The 5,919-nt window shown below is 41.7% G+C and overlaps 1 pseudogene across 1 annotated transcript; it reads right to left on the bottom strand.

Moving 5' to 3' along the window:
• Positions 1-2,555: 2,555 nt before the first annotated feature.
• On the bottom strand, positions 2,556-3,079 carry LOC100600122 (annotated as a pseudogene). The gene has a single exon (XR_004029254.1). The product of XR_004029254.1 is annotated as a small nuclear ribonucleoprotein Sm D1 pseudogene (transcript).
• Positions 3,080-5,919: the final 2,840 nt, after the last annotated feature.

The raw sequence follows: 5,919 nt of genomic DNA, 5'->3' as shown, positions 1-5,919 counted from the left end.
GAGGTGTTTGACCCGATTTGGGAGGCTTAGGAGACAGCTGCGACTCTGTTCTGGGACTAGAGAACCCTCAGGGGAAAGGTTCCCAGGTCCAAGACCACAGGCTGTATGCTTCCTCTTAGGAGGAACTGAAAGACCAGGGCCTAGACAGTGATGGAAGGTGGCCCCAGGGGCACCATTGAGATCACTCAGGGCTTGTTTATTCCAAGAGCAGTAGGAAGCCATTGATGAGTTTAAACATAATCTGTCTCAATTAGATTTGCATTTTCAAAGGAGTGCCCTGGTGGATGTGGGCTGGATTCAAGGCAATAGTTAGAAAGCTTTTGTGATAATCCAGGTGAGAATTCAAATGGTGGCCTACCTACAAAAGTGAGAGTGGAGATGGAGAAGCTAGATGTATCACAGATTGTGGAGATGTTTTGGAGGCAGAGACCAAAATCATTGGTCCCTAGGTGGTGAGGGATACATCTAGAGTAACAGATTTCTTGCTTGCACAATTGGGTGACAATAGTGACATTTTCTGAGAGAGTGAAGGATGAGAAGGACAAGATTAATCCGTTGTTTGAGGGAGGTGTGCAAAGATGCTAGTGAATTTTGGACGCAGTCCATTGGAAGAGCCTGTGGGCCATCCAAAAGGATTCAAACAACAGGTAGCTGGAAAATTCAGGAGCCATCTTCGCCAGAGCAAAGATTCCAGATTTAGGAATAGTTGAACTGTAAACAGAAACAGAGCCACTGGCATAGGGAAGCTTGCCCAGAGAGAGCAGAGAAAGGGGAACCTGCAAAAGAGACTGTGAAGGAGGGGGTCTGAGAGAAGGGAAGGAGAAAAGCTTGGAAAGTGTGTCCATGCGTGTTAGAGAGGCCAAGCATTATAAGAAGGGTATGGCCAGTGGTCGTATAAGCTCCTGAGAGGTCAAGTGAGGAGTCTGGAAAGTGCTGCTTGGTCATAGTGGGATGGAAGTCATCAGTGGTGACCTTTATGAAAGCTGGTTCTGTGGAGAGATGGAGGCCAGAGCAAATTGGGGAGAATCATAAGGCGAATACTGGTGAAGACATGTTTAGACAACTTAATTTGCCATGAAGGACTGGGAAAACAAGAGAGCCATTGCTGAGAGTTAGGGAAGAGAGGCTGAGCACCCCAGAGGTGCCCACCCAGTAGTCATTTACCTGCTTCCTATTATATGTCTGTCTTATGCTAGTTGCTGAGCGTATAGTGGTAAATAAAACAGATAAGGCTGGGCGTGGTGGCTCACACCTGTAGTCCTAGCGGCCCAGGAGGCTGAAGCAGAACGCTCATTTAAGCTCAGGAGTTTTAGGCTGTGGTGCACCACGATCACACCTGTGAATAGCCACTGCACTCCAGCCTGGGCAACATAGTGAGATGCTGTCTGTAAAATTAATTACATTAAAGATAAAACAAGATCTTCACAACTCTTCTAGAGTTTTTTTAAAAAATGAACATTTTTCTCTATAGCCGAAACCACATAATCAAACATATCAAAATTATATATATATATATATATATATATGCACACTTTTTTTGAGACAGGGTCTTGGCGCTGTTGTCCAGGCTGGGGTGCAGTGGCACCATCTCAGCTCACTGAAACCTCCGCTTCCCAGGTTCAAGCAATTCTCGTGCCTCAGCCTCCCAAGTAGCTGGGATTACAGGCGTGTGCCACTCCGCCCAGCTAATTTTTTGTATTTTTAGTAGAGGGGTTTTGCTGTGTTTGTCAGGCTGGTCTCAATCTTCTGCCCTCAAATGATCTACCCACCTCAGCCTCCCAAAGAGGTGGGATTATAGGCATAAGCCGCCACGCCCAGCCAATAATTCCTTTAAATTATCTTAGATGCAAGCCTTATTCAAATGCCCCTAGCTATTCCTAAAATGTACTTTGTAGCTGGTACGTCCAAATCAGAATTTAAGACCATACACTGTATCTGGTGATTATGTCCCTTGAGTCTCTGAATTAGAATAGTTTTATTTTTTCATGATTGGGATTCAGTTTTTCATGATGCTAACTTTTGTCTTATAAAATGTTTCTTTCAGATAGATTGAAAAAAAAAAAAAAAAAAAAAAAAAAAAAAAAAAAAAAAAAAAAAAAAAAAAAAAAAAAAAAAAAAAAAAAAAAAAAAATTCTTCAGATAGATTGCTTCCTCATGATAACATTTAGCTTTATCTTCTATCACTTGTATTACCTTTAAGTATGATTAGATTTTACAGTTTAACTGGATTCAAGATTTTTGGCAAGAGTGTCTCATGTGTATGGTAGGTTTCATCTTGCATTACATCAGGAGACACATCTGGCTACCACTTGGTGATACTTGTGTTAAGGTAGTGAAAAGCCTCATTGATCTCTATTGAAATTTACCTTGTGGTCAGAAAGTAGTCTGTGTGATTCTGCCTTGTGTGTATCCAATGTCCAGTTTCCTACCAGCCATTCACCTACTGGTTTTAACACTAAATTTAAGTTTTTCCTCAATTAAATTTCCTTAGGGATGGCAAAATAAATTTCCTTTTCCTTTATTTCTTTTCCTTTTTTCATTTTTTTGTCCCACATTTATGTTTATTAAAAACTGACATAAACAAACACAACCTGTGCAAAAAATATCCCAAATCCCATATGACTTCAAAACAGTAATCTTGAGAGATATTATCGCCTAGGACCCCTTCTTCCTCTGACACGGCCACGTCCTCTTCCTCTTCCTCTGCCTCTTCCTGCAACAGCTTCCCTTTTCTTAGATTTCACCTTAGGTTCAACATCCACAAGTAGTGTATCCAGAGGTAAACTATCTGGTAGAATAAAATACCGAATGTTATTTCCTCGAATACTCAGCGTTTCCAGCTGTACAGGTTCTCTGTTCTTCAGGGTCGTTTTCACAGCTTTAAGATGTGTATTCATGCTGACATCCACACCTGTGATTGTTCCATGGACCTGTGTTCTGTTCTTCAATGCAATGGTTACAGTTTCATGGCACAGTTTCATCAAAAATCTCATGAGCTTCATCCTAGCGGTGCCGTCACCCTTTGGGTCCGATAGTGCTCAGAATCCAACAACCAAATACTGACCGACTGCAGTACAAATGGCCGTTTTTTTTTTTTTTTTGAGACAGAGTCTCACTCTCTCCCCAGGCTGGAGTGCAGTGGCTGGATCTCAGCTGACTACAGCCTCCACCTCCTGGGTTCAAGCAATTCTCCTGCCTCAGCCTCCGAGTAGTGAGGACTACAGGCACGTGCCACCACACTTGGCTAATCTTTATGTTTTTAGTAGAGATGGGGTTTTACCATGTTGGCCAGGCTGGTCTCGAACTCCTGACCTCAAGTGATCCACCCACCTCTGTCTCCCAAAATGCTGGGATTACAGGTGTGAGCTGCTGTGCCTGGCCCCTTTTGTATGTATTCTCTAGCTATTTCCTTTGTGGTTGCCATGGGGATTACATTTGACAATAACATTCTAATTTGAATTTATACCAGATTAACTTCAATAGCACATAAAAACTGCTTCTGTATAGCTCCATTCCCACCTCTTTTCAGTTACTGATCTCACCAAATTACATTTTTATGCATTGTATGTCAAAAAATAAAAGGATAAATTTTATGCATTCTTTTAAATCATGTAGAAAACAAAAAGTGGAGTTATATATCAAAGTTAAAATAATACTCACTTTTACAATTGTCCATATATTTACCCTTATCAGAAATTTTTCTTATGACAGATTTCTTCACATGGCTTCAAGCTACTGTCTAGCGTCGTTTCATTTCAACCTGAAGGACTGCCATTAGCATTTCTTGCAGGACATGTCTAGTGGTAATGATCTCTCAGCTTTTGTCTACCTGGGAATGTCTAATTTCTTCTCATTTTGCAAAGACAGTTTTGCCATATATAGGATGGTTAATAGTTATTTTTTTTCCTTTAGTACTTTGAATATATCAACCCATGGTCTTTTAGTGTCCAAGGTTTTTGATGAAAGAGCTTCTGGTAATTTGTGGGATCCCCTATAAGCGATGAGTCACTTCTTGCTATTTTCAAGATTATCTCTTTGTCTTGGGCTTTCAACAGTTTTATTTTTTATTTTTGAGACAGGGTCTCGCTCTCTGGAATGCAATAGTGTGATCTCGGCTCACTGCAACCTCTGCCTCCTGGGTTCAAGCAATTCTCGTGCCTCAGCCTCCTGAGTAGCTGGGATTACAGGTGCCCACCACCACACCTGGATAATTTTTGTATTTTTAGTTGAAACGGGGTTTCATCATGTTGGCCAGGCTGGCCTTGAACTTCTGACCTCAAGTGATCTGCCTGCCTAGGCCTCCCAAAGTGTTGGAATTACAGGCGTGAGCCACCGCACCCAGCCTCAACCATTTTATTATAATGTTTCTTGGTATAGGTCTGTGAGTTTATCCTACTTGAATTTTGTTGAGCTTCTCGGATGTTCGTATTCATATCTCTGCAAGTCTCTTCAGTGGGAAGAGGAGGGGGTTGTAACATTGGGAGTTGAGTTGCCACAATGGCTGCCTACCTCTGTCTGCACCTCATAATCAGAAACAGTAAATAACAATCAGGATATAGATTCCCTAATAGTTGGAGGACAAGGTTTTTATTGCCCACTCTGGCTCCTGCATGCTGCATGCAAGTTGCTCCAGGAACATGGGGTGTGTATCGGTAGCTACTACCTACCTAAGAATTTAGGTTGACCAAAATTAACTGCAATTTACTTTCAAAGCCTTCCTTTGGAAGTTACAAACCTTTAATACCCTTCATTGTTCCAAAAAACTTAGACAGATGCTGCCAGTGTGATAGTTACCAGGCTGAGGATACAGGTTCCTGGTGCTTCCTACACTGCCATCTTCCTTGATGTCACTTCCTGTCTCCTTTTGACCCGATCCTAATCTTTGAAAGCTCCCTTATTTTCTGGCACAAAATGTACCAGGCTCCCTTAAACCTTCCTTTTCCCAGTCTTGGAGTCAGGAAATTCTTGGTCTAACTTTTAGCAAGGAATAGGATTAGAGACAAGTCTAGGCTCTAGAGGCACACGTTGTTATTAGAATCACAAATGCCTCAATAGGTTATTTTACTGGACAGAGCTAGAAAAAAAATATATATATATTTTACATTGTGAATTTGTATAGAATATTTCCTATTTAAATTTAGCATTATTATTATTTTTTTTGAGATGGGGTCTCACTCTGTCACCCAGGCTGGACAGCAGTGATGCGATCACAGCTCGCTGCAGCTTCAACTTCCCAGGCTCAAGTGATCCTTTCCACTTCAGCCTCCTGAGTGGCTGGGACCACAGGCGCATGCTACCATGTCTGGCTTGGTTTTTTTTTTTTTAATTCTTTATAGAGATGAGGATTCCCTATGTTGCTCAGGCTGGTCTTGAACTCCTGGACTCAAGCAATCCTTCCACCTGGGCCTCCCAAAGAGCTAGGATCATAGGCATGAGGCGCTGCCTAGCAATACTAGCTTATTTTAAACCATATTGCTAAAAATGACACTCAAACAGAAAAGTGAATGTAAGTACAGCTGCTACAAAGTAATGAACTGTTACAAAGTAAAACCTGTGAAACTGTCACTCAGGTCAAGAAATAGTAGCCCGTCCAGTGTCCCTTTCTTATCTTTCCCCATTCCCTACTCTCTAACGTAACCCCATCCTTTTGTATGGATGTAACTTTTTTGAATTTCCCTATTTCTGACCTGTGATGTTCCTATAACTGCTGCAAAAGTTGTAATTGCTTCAAGTTTTTCCTTCCTTCCTTCCTTCCTTCCTTCCTTCCTTCCTTCCTTCCTTCCTTCCTCCTTCCTTCCTTCCTTCCTTCCCTCCCTCCCTCCCTCCTTCCTTCCTTGAACTCCTGACCTCAAGTGATCTGCCCACCTCTTTCTTTCTTTCTTTCTTTCTTTCTTTCTTTCTTTCTTCTTCTTTCTTTCT

Source organism: Nomascus leucogenys, unplaced genomic scaffold (assembly GCF_006542625.1).
Source record: "Nomascus leucogenys isolate Asia unplaced genomic scaffold, Asia_NLE_v1 001500F_34007_qpd_obj, whole genome shotgun sequence".
In the NCBI taxonomy this organism is placed as follows: Eukaryota; Metazoa; Chordata; class Mammalia; order Primates; family Hylobatidae; genus Nomascus; species Nomascus leucogenys.
Note: the sequence above shows the minus strand (reverse complement) of the source record. Positions and strands in the feature narration are given on the sequence as shown.